General features: G+C 35.8%; 1 protein-coding gene across 7 annotated transcripts in view; it reads right to left on the bottom strand.

The window, feature by feature from the left end:
* VRK1 (VRK serine/threonine kinase 1) overlaps window positions 1-16,135 on the bottom strand; it is a 115,178-nt gene that overhangs the window by 57,660 nt on the left and 41,383 nt on the right. For 2 of the 7 annotated variants that reach the window (XM_077123489.1, XM_077123490.1), the window contains exon 2: window positions 9,955-10,170. The exons of the other annotated variants lie outside the window; for them this stretch is intronic. The gene's annotated coding sequence lies outside the window, so the exon portion shown is untranslated. The remainder of the gene's footprint in view (window positions 1-9,954; window positions 10,171-16,135) is intronic. 7 annotated transcript variants of the gene reach the window in all.

Raw genomic sequence — 16,135 nt, 5'->3', positions numbered from 1 at the left:
TCAAAAAAAATAATGTAATGAAACCAACTAAAGGTAGCTAGAACACACAGTACTTCCAAATACTAAAATGGATGCTTTATACATTTTAAAGTTTGTTTGATGGTATTAAGGGCTAAGGAAAAAAAACTCCGTAAATTTTATCAGACCACCAAAGAGTGATTTTCTAATTGATTACTTCCTTATAGCAGTCAAAACAGTTTAAAATAAGTTTTAAAATTATAAAAGTTTATCTTTTCTGCAACTCAAAGTAGTGACTAGACTACTTCTTCTGGATACAGAAAATAAAAAAATACTGTATTTTAAATAAAGCTCAGCTTCTAGTCAATATAAATTTTACTCAATACAAAGCAGTTTTCTTCCAAATTAAGTTGTTTGCCTTTATTTTCAGTCTTATCCCTTTAATCAATAAATTGAAACTAACTAATAATCAATTAAAGCTTCGATTGAGTTTGTTTCTAAGTCATCACTGTTAGTCTACTCAAAACTCTTAGAAATCACTGCTCCTAAAGGTTAACTCTGAAGATAGTAGGAGCAGCAGTATAGTTTTTCAATCTCCCTGAATTCTCCCATAAAACAGACAGGGCAGGTGGAGATCAAAACTCAAAACCCATGGATAACATCTACAACAAAATTAGAAGGCTGATATCTCCTCTCTCCACAAACCCCAAAATTTGAGGAGTGAAGACAAACCCCAGACAGCAACAAGACCTAAGTGATATCAGCAACTTCCAAGAAAAAAGCAGGAGTAAGGGTCTCTGATGAACCTGAAACTCACAAAATTACCAATAGGTATTTATTAGAAAGCATAGAAGACAATGTGAGAGCAGTAGCTGAAACTAAGAAGGGTTCTGCACACTCCACAGTGGGTAAGCACAAGGGGTCCACAGCAAGGCCTAGAGAGCCTGAAACATATGGGTTACATGACTCTGAAAACTAACTGGCCAAAATTCCTTCCAAGGACAAAGCCTCACACTGAGGAGAAACTGCTGGGAAGGAATCCAAATTGATCATCACAAGTATAATACAAACAAAGGAAAAAGAAGGTCCAAATAAAAATGGATATGAAAGTTAGCCTTCATATTTTAGAACACTACACAAAAGCAAATGAAAAGGAGATCTAGAGAATGAAGTTTTAAAGTATACCTGAACTACACCACCTAAAACTAACTGCACATAAAGGAAAACTAATTGCACATACAAATCTGCAACAGAAAAGGATCAAGGCCTAGTTCCATACAAATACTGTATATAAGAAAAGAAGAGAAAACATTCCTACAAAAAAAGTATATAAGAAAAACATGTCTCCCAAAGTTGAGAACTACAACTTAATGTGTGGATTTGAAAGGATGTATGGACCCTAGAAAAGCCATGTTTTAATCCTAATCCAATTTTGTAAAGGCAGCTGTTTCATCTAATCCTTATTCAGCACTATATGTTTGAAACTCCAATTAGATCATCTCCCTGGAGATGTGACTCAATCAAGAGTGGTTGTTAAACTGGATTAGGTGAAGACACGTCTCCACCCATTTGGATGGGTCTTGATTAGTTTACTGGAATCTTATGAAAGAGGAAACATTTTGGAGAATGAGAGAGATTCGGAGAGAGCAAAGAAGAACGACAGAGCCACGACAGAGCACACCACAGAACCGTGAAGCAGAGAGTCCACCAGCCAGCATCTGCTAGAGATGAAGAAGGAAAACATCTCACAGGGAGCTGGAGAGGAAGCCAGCAGATGACGCTGTGTTCACCATTTGCCCCTTCCAGCCAAGGGAGAAACCCTAACTATGTTCGCCATGTTCTTTCAAGATGAAGAGAGAAACCCTGTACTTTATTGGCCTTCTTGAATCAAAATCCAGGTATATTTTTCCCTGGATGCCTTAGACTGGACATTTCTATAGACTTGCTTAATTGGGATATTTCCATAGGCTAAAAACTGTTAACTTGCAACTTAGTAAACTTCCTTTTTAAAAGCTATTCCATTTCTGGCACATTGCATTCTGGCAGCTGGCAAACTAGAATATCTAATATTTTTAAACAAGCTAAAAGATATTTTAAAAATATATAAAATGTAAAAGACAACATGAATCAGAATGAGAAGAACTCCAAAATCAGGTGACAGAAGAATTTGAAATAAATGGAAAAATCATTTCAGAAGTAGAGAATAAACTAAAAAGAACATAAGACTGAATAAACTAAAGAAGAAGAAGGAAAAAGAGAAACAGAAAGTGAAAAGGAAAAAAGTTTAAATAAAAATGGAAAAAAATGGGCAGGTTGCCGTGGCTCAGCAGGCAGAGCTCTCGCCTGCCATACTGGAGGTCTGGAGTTCGATTCCTGGTGGCTCCTGCCCATATGCAAATACAAGAGAAAAAAGAATTATAAAAAAAAAAAATGGAAAAAAATGTTTTAAGTGAAAAACATAAATTTAGAAGATGGGGAAAGAAAAGCCAGGATTATGTACAGCAAAGGAAATCAAAGCAAGGGAACAGAATTTTTTTTTTTAATTTTAATTCCCAAGGGGGGGAAAATGTGAAAGTACACAGTGAAAAGGCATACCACATACATGACAAAATCAACCCAGAATGACCAATACCGAGACACAGTCCGGTAAAGTTAGCACACTGTAATAATGTAAGACGATATTAATTGAGTATCCAGGCAAAAAAAAACAACCAAAAACCAACCAAACAAACAAACACTATAAAGAAAGGAAAATCAGATTGTCATCACACCTTGATCAGAATATTTTATACCAGAAAAAGGAAGTAATTCAAGGAAAGAAGTCATGAGCCAAAGATTTTATAATCAGCAAGTTCAAGTAAAAAGACTGCAAAGTGTCATCAACATGGAAAAAGGGAATAAGAATCTACTAGGGAACAAGCTTCAGAAACACAAAATGGCTAGAGAAAGATCAATGTAAGAACTGGTAGTTCTATTAAACATCTCAATATTTATCTTATAATTATATATGTGTCATTCATTTAAGATATCTTCAATCTTAATTTATCTCCCATGTTTTCTTCTGGTAAGCAGTAAATATACATTATTTAGATGTAGAACTGAGACCTATGGAGGATTATAAAGGAGAAGATAGCATATATAATGGCTACATGCTCTGACAATGTATAGATAGGTATCACTATAAAAAAAATGTGAGAATATGCAAAACAAAAAGCAACTTTCCAGACTGGTGCAAGGATAGTTTAGTGGTAGAATTCTTGCCTGCCATGCGGAAGACCTGGGTTCGATTCCTGGACCATGAACCTCCCCTGCCGCCCACCCCTCAAAAAGATAACACCTCTTTAAAAAGCAACTTTCCAGTAATTATATTATTGCTGATAGCACTGGTATTGTTTCCTGAGGCTACTAAGGGTATAAATGTGGAATAATGAAGATGAGTAATTATATGATATTCTAATTCTATCATCTTGTTGTGTCTTTAAAAATCAGGATTAAATGTGAAAGAAAGGGGATAGAGATGAAAGATGGAAGAGCTGAGGTTAAAAATGTTGTATTTGGAAATATCAATTTGAATTCAGAAGGTATTTTATCTTTTAAAAACCCTACACACACACACATACACACCTTTGTATTTCCTAGCCTCATTCACAAAAAGGCTCAGAAACAATAACCAACCAAGCAGCAATGAGAATCCCTAGCACATATATTATATTCTTAAAATACTTAAAGAAATGGCTGATTCCAAGTCTGGGGCTAGAAACATACAAGATTAGCTTCAAACATCCTGTCATAGATGGCAAGGAAGCTATTCATTTACTGGGGTCAAATCAAAACGTCTAAGGAGCTAGCTTGGAAGACACTCCACTGACCAAAATGGGATAATTTGAACACCAAAAAAGGTAATAGCCACACTGGATTAAAAGACATAAAATGTGTAAATCCAAAAGTCCTAAATAGTGAGGGAAGAAAACCTAAATGGTCACCTTTGGAGAACAGGAAACTATTCAGTTTTGTAAAGTGGTAGATAAAGGGAAAGAATCAAGCATTTATCTTTTCTTTCGGTATGAATTGTATCACTTGGTAACTAAACAGAGTAGGAAAAGAAATGTACCCTTATAGAAATATTTTAGCTAATAAATGAGTGACTTTAGATTATCACCATTTCCAACTCCTAATTAATGGATCCAGACATTGAGCATTGATGGCTACTAACATTAAAATACGGCATTCAGACATTATATGCCTCCTAATAAAAGAACGCAACACTACCCATGAAGTACTCTTGACAATAAATAAATAAATAGAACCTGAATCAGGTCAAGCCTACCAATTCACAGGATATGTTAAAGACAGAAGAACATGTTAAGTTATAACACAGGAATGCAATCAGCAAAATCCTGACTCTGAGAAACTCTATAAGACATATAATTCCAGTTCTTCAAGAAATAAAAGTAAAAGTGAAAGGGCAGAGGAGAAGAAAACTAGATTTTAGAAGGCTTAAAGCAACATATCTATAAAAACTAAATCAGTCAAATCTAAACTATAGTGTTTAGGAACACAAAGCTTGAATGACAAAACTATAAAGAAAAGCAAGGAAATGATTACCATAAAATTACTTACTTAGAGAAAGCATTAGAAAGTTGTGACTGGGGTGAGACTTGTCCCTGGCAAAATTCTATTTCCTAACATAAGTGGTGGTTACAGTGGTAATCGCCTTTAATAATTTGTTTGATAAGGTTTTCTGTAGTATGTAACATTTCACCAATTTTAAACACTGAAAACAAAAAACACTGCTCCTATAAAAATATCTAAGGGATCAAAGTGGAAATCTTTATATAATCAATAACCTTGTCTAATCACAAAAGAGAAAGTAAGGGCAGGACCAGGAAGAGGGGAAAGGAGAGAGAGAAAGGGAAAAAAAACAAGAGGGGATGAGGAAGGGAGGAAAATACCTAAACAAAATCTGTACTTCATTTCCTATAAACTGTAAACCAGTAACCTCTGCCCATTTTTATTTGGAATTATTAGTCTTTTGCTTCTTTATTTATAGGCATTCTTTATATATTCTATATTAAAGAAATTAGTCCTTTGTATTGCAAATAGTTTCCTCAATGTATTTGTTTTGACATTGTAGATTTTAAGCTTTAGGATTTTGTTACCCTTAAAAGACCTCCCCAAATCAAACTTTTAAAAAATATCTCCTAAGTGGTATAATCTTGGAATGCCTAGAGTGTATGATAGTGACTAAATGTACAAATTTTAAAAATGGTTTTGCATGAGGAAGAACAAAGGAATGTCATTACTGCAGGGTGTTGAAAATAGATGGGAATTAATTTTAAAATTTTAACTTATGTGTGAGACTAAAGCAAAAAATGTTTATTTGGTAAAAAATTTATATTTTGACTAGTGCATTTCCTAATATAACTTATGTAGACAGCTTAATTGTACATAAGTACATGGAACCTTGAGTAAGGCATGAGATTTTGTTGGTTTGTCCAGAGTAATGCCCCGATAAATCCCAGAGTGATTTGAACAGTGAATAAAAAAGGATTTGCAAAGTTTCCTTCAGGGAATGGTGAGAAAGGGGGAAAATTCAACTTCCCCAAGTTGAATTCTTGATATCCTCACAAGCAGTGGGGACAACCAAAGCAACAGGCTGAGCCCCCAGTCTTGGGGTTTGTTCATATGAAACTTAACCCCACAGGGGATAGGTCAAGCCTACCTAAAATTAGGCCTAAGAGTCACCCCCAAGAGAGCCTCTTTTGTTGCACAGATGTGGCCTCTCTCTAGCCAACACAAGCAAACTCACTGACCTCCCCCTATTTGCGTGGGACATGACTCACAGGGGTGTGGACCTTCCTGGCAACATGGGACGGATATCCTAGAATGGGCTGAGACTCAGCATCAAGGGATTGAGAAAACCTCCTCAACCAAAAGGGGAAGAGCAAAATGAGACAAAATAAAGTGTCAATGGCTCAGAGATTCCAAACAGAGTCTAGAGGTTATCCTGGAGGTTATTCTTACACATTAAATAAATATCACCTTGTTAGGTAAGAGGTAATGGAGAGGCTGGAGGGAACTGTCTGAAAATGTAGAGCTGTGTTCCAGTAGCCATGTTTCTTGAAGATGAATGTATAATGAGATAGCTTTCACAATGTGACTGTGTGATTGTGAAAACCTTGTGTCTGATGCTCCTTTTATCTACCTTATCAACAGACAGGTAAAACATATGGAATAAAAATAAATAATAGGGGGAACAAATGTTAAAATAAATTTAGGTTGAAATGCTAGTGATCAATGAAAGGGAGGGATAAGGGGTATGGTATGTATGAATTTTTTTTATATTATCTTTTTATTTCTTTTTCTGAATTGATGCAAATGTTCTAAGAAATTATCATGATGGTGAATATGCAACTATGTGATGACACTGTGAATTACTGATTATATATGTAGAATGGAATGATCATAAGTTAAGAATGTTTGTGTTTGTTATATTTTTTAAAAATTAAAAAATTAATTAAAAAAGTATATAAGTAACTACCTATATATATATATATATCCTATGTTTTCTTTAGCTATGTTATGGTTTCATTTTTTGCTGGTAAAATCTGCAGCATCTGTCTATACTTATTTGGTTATAAGATTTGAAGCAGGAATCTAGCTATTTCCAAGTGGCATTTCCAATTTGTTTTTTCCCTCATTCATACTACTTTAAGAGGAGCTACAATGTTTAAAGAACTTAAACATAATATATCTACAAACCCAAGTAAACCAGGTACAAAAGATATTTATACAAGGTTGTTTGCACATAGGTCCTATATTACCAGTTTTTGTGCAAAAAAGAAAATAAAGAAAAATAGATTAACTGGTATTTGAAATTAACTGTGTGCCTGGGTTAAAACCTCCCTCACCCCTAAGTCTGCCCCCTAAGAATGTTAAGAAATCACTGAAATATAATCTACTGCTTTGATAGAAAGAGGTCATGGGGACACCAAATATTCCTTTAAAATATTCCCAAATCAAACTCTCTCTCCCCTGTGGCCTCTCATATAAAAAGATCTGAGAATTTCCTTCTGATATCTCTTATAACCTTAGTGGGGGGCTTGGGCAACTGATGGCCATGTCAGTGCTCAGAGGCTGCATCTGCTGGATGGATTAATGGCAGTGGATAAATAAAGAAACATTAATTCAATAATCTGTCTTTTAAAATGCCAAGACACAAAAGAAGACAAACAAATGCAGATGACATATCACAATATATAACCATTCCTAGAAAAAAAGTATGTTTGCTTTAACATAAAGCTTTATGATTTTTTGATGTGCTACTGTATTTTATTTGCTAATATTTTATTTATGAACAAAATTTTTATTTATAAGGCTAACTGCATTTTTTTTCTTTCCTGCAGTATTTATCTGTTTTTATACCAATATTATGTTCACTTCACAAAAAGACTGAAAGTTTATCTTCTTGTACCACAATCTGAAGAGTTTAAACAGCATTTGAATGATCTATTCCTTAAAGATTTTGAAGACCTCAACTGTGAAAGTCTGACAATACCAGGCACTGGCAAGAATGTGGAGCAACTGGAATTCTCAGACATTGTACTCTGTTTTAACAATTTTGAAAATCTGTTTGATAGGAACTGCTAACTGATCCAGCAATTCTACTTCTATGTATATACCTAAACAAAATGAAAGCATGTCTAACAAAAGACATACACAAGGGAGTGCAAGGGTATTTCAGCGGTAGAATTTCTCACCTGCCATGCAGAAGATATGGGTTCAATTCCTGGCCCATGCACTTCCCAAAACAAAACAAGCAAACAAAAAAACAAATTCAACAATTGGTGCTGCAATTAAGGGATACTCACATGGAAAACGAATGAACAACTGAAAACACAGGGAGCCCAGAATAAGAAAAGGGGCCTTTAATCCTATATAGTTTAATGTACTGTCTGGATACATCCTAGCATATATTAAGCAGATAAATAAAAAAGTACTGGCAAAGTCCCTTGAGGGATGGGAGAAAAAATATGGAACTATTAAACGACCATTAGGGAATCCCCTGATACTGTGTCAAACTTTAGGGACACCCAAATCAATAGGCCAAGCCCCTCAATCTTGAGGCGATTACTCTTCTGAAGCTTATGTAGGTAGTAGAGAAGCTTAGCCTACCTATAGGTATGCCTGAGAGTTACTTCTGGAGGACCTCTTTTGTTGCTCAGATGTGGCCTCATTCTCTCTAAGCCCAACTCTACAAGTGAAAGCATTGCCCTGCCCCCTACATGGGACATGACATCCAGGGGTGGAAGTCTCCCTGGTGGCATGGGAGATGACTCCCAGGGATGAGTTCAGCCCTGGCACCATGGGATCAACAGTTCCATCCTGACCAAAAGGGGGAAAAAAGTATAACTAATAAGCATCAGTGACAGAGAGAGTTCAAATAGAGTTGAGAAGCTACCCTGGAGGTTGCTCTTACACAAACTTCAGTTAGACATTGCTACCTATCATAACCTGCCAAACCCCAACCAAAGCTATTCCAGCCAATCCTAAAGAACATCCATGGCAATATATAAGATTCCACAAGGGTTCCATGCACTAGAGTAACTTTCCAGAAACCTACAACCTCCAGATGGGTCCCTGGACCAGGTAAATCCTGAAACCCAGATGTCCCAGCCTCTCCAGAACATCAGATAGTTCCATCTCCCTCCCCCATATTAGTGACAGACCCTTCCAACATGAAAAAGATAGCATGGCCATAGCCCAAACACCCCTAAAGAGAGCAATGGAAAGATCAAAAGTGATGGTGAAGTTATATAGAGAACATAGGACTTAACAAATAAATATGAATGCTGAATCATTAAATTGATATCTCTTTTAGTCTCCACTATCTTAGAGCAACTAAAAGTACACACCTAAAATTGTGGAACTGTAACTCATGCCAAACTCTGAAATATGTTATACAATTAATTGTGGTGCTGTGCTTTGAAATTTATTGCTTTGTCGTGTATATGTTATTTTTTACAAAAAAGAAAGAAAAAAGTTGATTGTGATGATAAAAAAAAATACGTAATCCTTCTAGCCTCCTATATTCTGGAGCAACTAGAAAGAAAAATCTGAGAGGATCATATGGTAGCCCATGAGAAACTCTGGGATTTGTCCTGTAACTACCTGTTGAAGAGTGCTTTGAAAACTATTGCTTTTTTCTTTCTTTGCTTTATATATATATATATATTATACAATTTAAAAAGTTTTAAAAAAAGTGAATTAAGTCATATACTTAAGTTCTGTTTTGTTTAATGTAAAATCAGCATAGTAAATTCTACAAATCATAAGTAGTTTAATAAGTAGGGTCCAGTCAGGAGAAAGAAAACACACAAGTAATTTAAAAAGGAAAATGTATTATAATAAAGAATTATTTATTAGTAAAAGGTAGTTAACTACTATAAGGAGCAAAAGAGGACTTTGAAGAATATAGGAACAGTAAATGCGGGGTGCAGTTACTATCTCAAAGGCTAGGGAAAGTACCCAAGAAAGGAATACTTCATCGGGTAGGCTGTGGGTGTAATGGTGGGAACAGAGAGCCACCATTGGAATGCTAAGAGTCAGCACGGTTGGCAACAATACCTGAAGAGAGGAAAAAGCCAAACATGCTAGAATGGTAAAAGCCCTACTATACCTTGCCATGTCCCTCTCTCACCCTCTACTGACAAAATCCTATATTGTGCAGGCAAAGGAAAAGTGTTCACAGGGCTTAGTTCTAGAAGCCCAAAAGAGCAAAAAAATAGTAGATATGCAATTGAGAAGAAATAAATTGATAAGCTTTATTTATTGTATAGACTGATAAATTTTTAAACATGCATATACACTTGGGCAACCACTACCCAGATTAGGATATAAAATATTTTCAATGTTCCATAAAGTTCCTTCATACCCCTTTCTGCCAACACCCATTCCTGTTCTTCCAAACAAAGATGCCAACAGTACGCCACTTACTTTGAAGAACACTATTCTGCCAGCTTTGTCTGAGATCTGTCTCTCAGATCTGCAGCTTTGAGCATCCCTTCAGGCATCCTCCCACACTCTTATTTGTCATCACTGCTTCGGCAGCCCTTCCTCTTATTTTTTTGGTTCAGGGTTACAGAAGTTTCCTAGTTTCATAGAATATGAAATCTGTGTTTCTCAATATTCTTGTTGTTCTTTAACAGTTTTCTGAAAAGAGGAAAGTGGAATTATAAAACCAGAGGTCCCTGCCTAGAAAGTATAATAAATAGCATAACCATAAGTATTTGCCTCAGTAAGTTAGTGAGTTTTCTAAAAAAAGTTACTATGCTACTTGAACTTAACGATTGCTTTAAGTAAGTACATCATAGGTTTCTTCTAATAATGAAACAAATACCTGCTTTAAAGTTTATATTTACATTATATAAATACATTGGAGGGCACAAATCTTAAATTAAATCTTTGTTCATACTTTCAGTGTACTTGGCTCAACACAAATTCACTCTGATGGCTATAAAATTTTCAAAAGAAAAGAAAGTTTATCACATAATTCATTACATAATCTGACCACTCCTTTTCCTGATAATATTAAATGAAATGCAGATGCAATTGCAAGGCACATCAAGATGCAAATCAACACTGCCCTTTGCTGAAATCACTTACTGGTATATTCCATATTAGCATATTCACCAAAATTTAATTGTAAACAGAGTAATTATGGTACTAAAGTTATTAAATACACAAAGCAAGCGAGGAACTATACATATTCAAATAGGATTTCATAGGCAGATCAACTTTTATATCTGAAACAATACCCTAATTAATAGTCAGCTCTGATGATAAAATGGCCTGCTGTTTTTCAGATAACATTCCAAAAAAGTTCTGCTATGAATATTAAAATAAAGTTTTGTGAACAGATTTTTAAATTTTCAATAGCTATATTTATCACAATACGGTACTGTATTTAGACAACTGGCATTTCTCAAGTCCTGGATTCAAATTTGGAATTTTTTTTTAATCTTCTGCTGAGGAGAAAACAAAACAAAACAAAAAGACTGAATGAATCACAACACTGCCACTTATACTTAATGAGCTCCCTGAATTCATCAGACCCAAACTAGGGAATTACAATGCTGTATAAACCTTGTTACACACTGGTGACTAGTCATAAATTTTCCCTAAAATAGGTGTGCAAGTCAGCTGGTCTAGGGGGTCACATATTTTTATGAAATTTTCTTTAAAGTCGTAAACTCCTCTGACATGTTTTATACTACATAGAGACATATTGATTCAAGGATAATTTTGAACAAGCTGTACCAATATATTCCAATATATTGTACCAATATACACTTATCTTTGCAATCCAAAGCTTTTCTCATCACTACCCCTCCCTCATCTAAATTTATTGAAATATTTCCCATATGCAAAGATCTATCTCCTCCTCAGTCAGCTATGACCTCTCGGAAGTTTCAATGCTATTTTTACCTCTTACTGTATGCAATAAATGCTACTTTGTCTAACAGGTTTATGTACTTATTTCATTGCCTAATAAGTTTATGAGCTCCTTAGGTACAAGAACTGTCTTTTCATCTAATAGTAATTCAATAAATTTGTTAAACAGCAAAAAGGTGAAGTTATTTCTTTAAATATCTGTCTTTATGCTTAATTTACATCAACCAATTGTAATCCTTTTAAAAGCCCAGCAACTGAAATCTTTTACTATGTTTAGAGAATTCTCAACCTTGTAATTCTTGATGGGAAGGGAAGAACACCTCCCATGACCAAATATTCACTTCCTCAGGTTCTCTTGCAGATAGAACATTGCAAGTGCTCAAGGCTCTACTAATCACATTATCCATGTAGGACCTGTCCTGGAACGTGGATAATAGTTTCTGGCAATGCAGTAAAATGGCTGCAAGATTGGGTTCCAGAAGCAGAAATAGCAGCAGGAGCATGTTATGTGTGTTTATTGGAAGCAGGGGCAGCTTCCTCACCAGAACAGTTCTGTAGCATGATCTGGGGAACATTTTCTGACTACTGTTCTCAAGTCTAGTTTTCTAGTGCTCACAACAATTTTGTGAGTTAACCAAAATTATCCTTAAAATAAATCCCTTTTCTGCTTAACGCAGCTGGCTACCTCCACAGGCTGTGTCAGTTAGGATGGTTAAGCTGCAAGTAAAAGATGCTCAACTATAATTGGCTTAAGCTCAAAAAAGTATTTTGTTTTGTTTTGTTTTTTACTGGTTGAGCTTTAATTTCACACAACTAGTGCCGGCAGAGGGCCTAACACACTTAGTGTGCTGGTTTGAAAGGAAGTATGCCCCCTAAGAAAAGCCATGTTTTAATATAAATCCCATTTCATAAAGGTAGAATAATCCCTATTCAATACTGTATATTTGAAACCATAATGAGATCATCTCCTTGGTTGATGTGATTTAGTTAAGAATGGTTGTTAAACTGGATTAGGGGATGACATGTCTCCACCCATTTGAGTGGGTCTTGATTAGTTTCTGAAGTCCTATAAAAGAGGAAACATTTTGGAGAATGAGAGATTCAGAGAGATTCAGAGAGAGCAACACTACAAAGCAGAGAGTCCACCAGCCAGTGACCTTTGGAGATGAAGAAGGAAGACACCTCCCGGGGAGCTTCATGAAATAGGAAGCCAGGAGAGAAAGCTAGCAGATGATGCTGTGTTCCCCATGTGCCCTTCCAGCTGAGAGAGAAGCCCTCACTGTGTTCACCATGTGCCTTCTCACTTGAGAGAGAAACCCTGAACTTCATCGGCCTTCTTGAACCAAGGTATCTTTCCCTAGATGCCTTTGATTGGACATTTCTTTAGACTTGTTTTAATCGGGACATTTTCTCGGCCTTAGAACTGTAAACTAGCAACTCATTAAATTCCCCTTTTTAAAAGCCATTCCGTTTCTGGTATATTGCATTCCAGCAGCTAGCAAACTAGAACACTTAGGCTGCTCAACTCTCCAGCTTTTGTCTTAAAAGCCACCAAGACCATCAGCCACAGATATCCACAGATAAAGACTAAAGTGATTGTTATACCAGGGCTTCCTGACCTCTGGGAGAGACTTTCAAAACAGCAGAAAGGAGCACAAGTGAAGTTCATTTGGTTGGCTTGCTTTATCTGGTTTCTCATTCTTTCAATTTAAACCTGAACATAACACCTATCTCTAGTATCTATCCAACAGACTCCTGGCTGGGAAGCCCTGTACTAAATTTCGAAAATGTACCCAGTTTTCATTTTTTGTACAGTGCTTTACAACAGTTGCTAAAACTTGTTTAATGCAAAACAAGACCTTGAAAAGTCAGTCATATTAAAGTTGGTTTGATTATTAACAGTTATCTTTTAGGAAGAAGCTTTTTCCCTATGTAAGATGTCATACTGCAGATTTAAAATATAGACTATCAATAAAATGCATGAAGTGTTCAAAAAAAAAAACTTCCTCTGATGCATAAAACAAGCTTGTGACATCTAGAATGACAAGGACTAAAGTACAGTGATGACCAAGCAGCTGTGGAGATTCCAATTTGTGATTATCTGTGTCTACATGGCTATTTGAACTCTCCCAATAAATGGGGATGCAAGAGTAGGGGGTTAATAAGTAGGGATTCCATGTTTACAGAATCAAGTTCATCAGAGATCTTAACAAATATTTCCTGAATAAATAAACCTGGTGTTTGTTTTTTAGAAGGTTGCATTATTTCTGATAGATGTAGGTTAAAGCATAAGGTAAACACAGAACCGATCACATTGGTTCTGCTAAAAATCCACAGCAGCAATGCTATTTCAGTTATAAACTGTTACATAATGAACTACCTCAAAATTTATAAAGTCAAAATAATAACAATTTGGAGAGAAGGGGGATCTGTTGCTTGGTGGATATAGAGTGTCTGTAAATTCTGGAATATTTTTAATGAAATTAATTAAACAGTGTATTATTTTTCAAGATTCTGTGATCTAGGCTGCATATAGCTAGGAGCTTCTGCTCTAAGAGGTGTCTGCTAGGGATGAATTATCTAAGATGGCTTCTTTGCTCCCATGTCTGGCACCTCAGCTGGAATGGCTGGAACAAGTGGGAGCTGGCAGGGAATGTGCATGTCTGTCTGTCTGTCTGTCTATCTCTCTCTCTCTCCCCCTACTAACTAGCTTAGGCTTCCTCACATCATTGGGATTTTAGGATAGTCAAACTTCTTAGATGATGGCTGGCTTCCAAGAGAGAAGAAATGGAAGCTACAAATTCTTTTAAGATAGGGTCAGAACTGGCACAGGGTTACTTCTGAAACACATTCTATTGATCAAAGCAAGTTATAAGATCAGCCCAGATTCAAAGAGGAGGGGGGATAAATAAACTCCACCTCATAATATGAGGACCAGGATATGAGTACTAGAAGGGGAGACACTGTTGGGGGCTATTTTTGGAGATTAAGCTATCACAATTGCCCAGCAATCCCATTAGTTTCTATTTCTCCAATCAATTCACTCTCCTACTCTCTCCAATAACTATGTCAAATCCAATTTACTCTCCTGAAAACTATAATTCCCCTCCCCAACTCATAATTCTCAGTAGATGACCTTATTTCCTAGTTGTGAAGGGAAAACAGAAGCTTCAAGTGAGAATTCCCTTATCTTTCCAAGCCCAAACCTACAAACTATGTGTACTCACTTTAGCCCAAATCTACATCTATCCTATCTTCATACTCTCCAATCCTAATTTAAAGAAACTATCCTCCTATCAGCCATTAAGACCTTCACCTTTACACTGCATCCCACCCCTTCCAACTTTCTCAAGAAACTTATACTAGTAATCAAATCTTTTCTCATATATTCAATGTGTCCCTCAACTGGATTCTTCCCATCAGATTTTAAATACGCTCATGGCTCTCCCAATTAATCCCCCTCAACATCCCAAATTTCTTTTCCCTCTCAAATGTCAAATTGTATGTACTTGCATTTGCCTTTTTCTCATTCATTTCCCTCCTCACTCATTCCATAACTCACTCCATCTGGATTCCACCTTCATGACTCCATCTAACAACTCTTGCCAAGGTCACCAGTGACCTCCATATCACTAAATACAACTGACATTTTTAATCATTTCATTTGCCTCTTCAAGAAAACTCAACACTGATATTTGTTCTTTCCTTCTTGAAACATTCTCATCATTTTGCTTTCATAATATAATACCATCCTAGTTTTCACTCTACTTTTTAGACCACTCACAGTTCTAGGTCATTTGTGTGATTCTTTCAAGGAGTTTGTTCCACTCTTTAATATATGGTATTTGAGGGTTGTACCATCTTAAATAAGCAGACCCTTCTACAACTTACACCAAAATAAAGATTTTATATATGATAATTAACTACATGAAAGAAAAACATGCTCTTAAATAAAACTAATTCTTAGAAAATTCAAGCTGGAGGCATATATTGAAAATACAAGTGACAGGTTAAGTGTCTTACTTTACACTGACATATCTCAAGAAAAGGTCATACAGGCAGTAGGCAAAACAGATACAGAAATTAAATTGAAGCAAAATAATACCAATATATACTAAATACAATATTTGATGACTATGGAACATCCTTTTCCCCTCCCACACATACCATTGGAAAAGCTTTGTAAGTGATATTATCTCAATTTTTGTTCTAATAGATACTAATTATGTAGATTCACTGCTTATAACAGCCATAAATAAAGGTTAACTGTGAATTATGAGCATTTATGAAGAAAAGTAATGACATGGTTTATTCATCCAATAACTCACTCAACAAATATTTGCTTGATAATTTACCATGTGCCAAGTACTGTTCTAGGTACTTGCCATACCTCAAAGAACAAAAGATACCTGCCCTTTGGGTATATACATTCTAGCAAGAAGAGAAAGATAATAAAAATAAACAACAGGTAAATTACCTAAACTCAAAAGGAAAGTAAGTAAAGGGGAACAGAGAAGAGGAAGTACCTGTGGAAGGGGATAGAGTGTAGGGTTAAACAGAATGGTAAGGGTCAGTCTCAGTGAGATGGTGAAATCTGAGCAAAGATTGAAGGTGAGGTAATTAGCCATGTGAGCATCTGGGGGAGGTATTCCAAGGCAGGGGGTAAACTATGCAAAGATCCTAAGGTGGAATATGACTTGGAGCTGGAAAAGAGCAAGGATAC

The sequence above is a fragment of the Tamandua tetradactyla genome, chromosome 12 (assembly GCF_023851605.1).
Source record: "Tamandua tetradactyla isolate mTamTet1 chromosome 12, mTamTet1.pri, whole genome shotgun sequence".
Lineage (NCBI taxonomy): Eukaryota > Metazoa > Chordata > Mammalia > Pilosa > Myrmecophagidae > Tamandua > Tamandua tetradactyla.
Note: the sequence above shows the minus strand (reverse complement) of the source record. Positions and strands in the feature narration are given on the sequence as shown.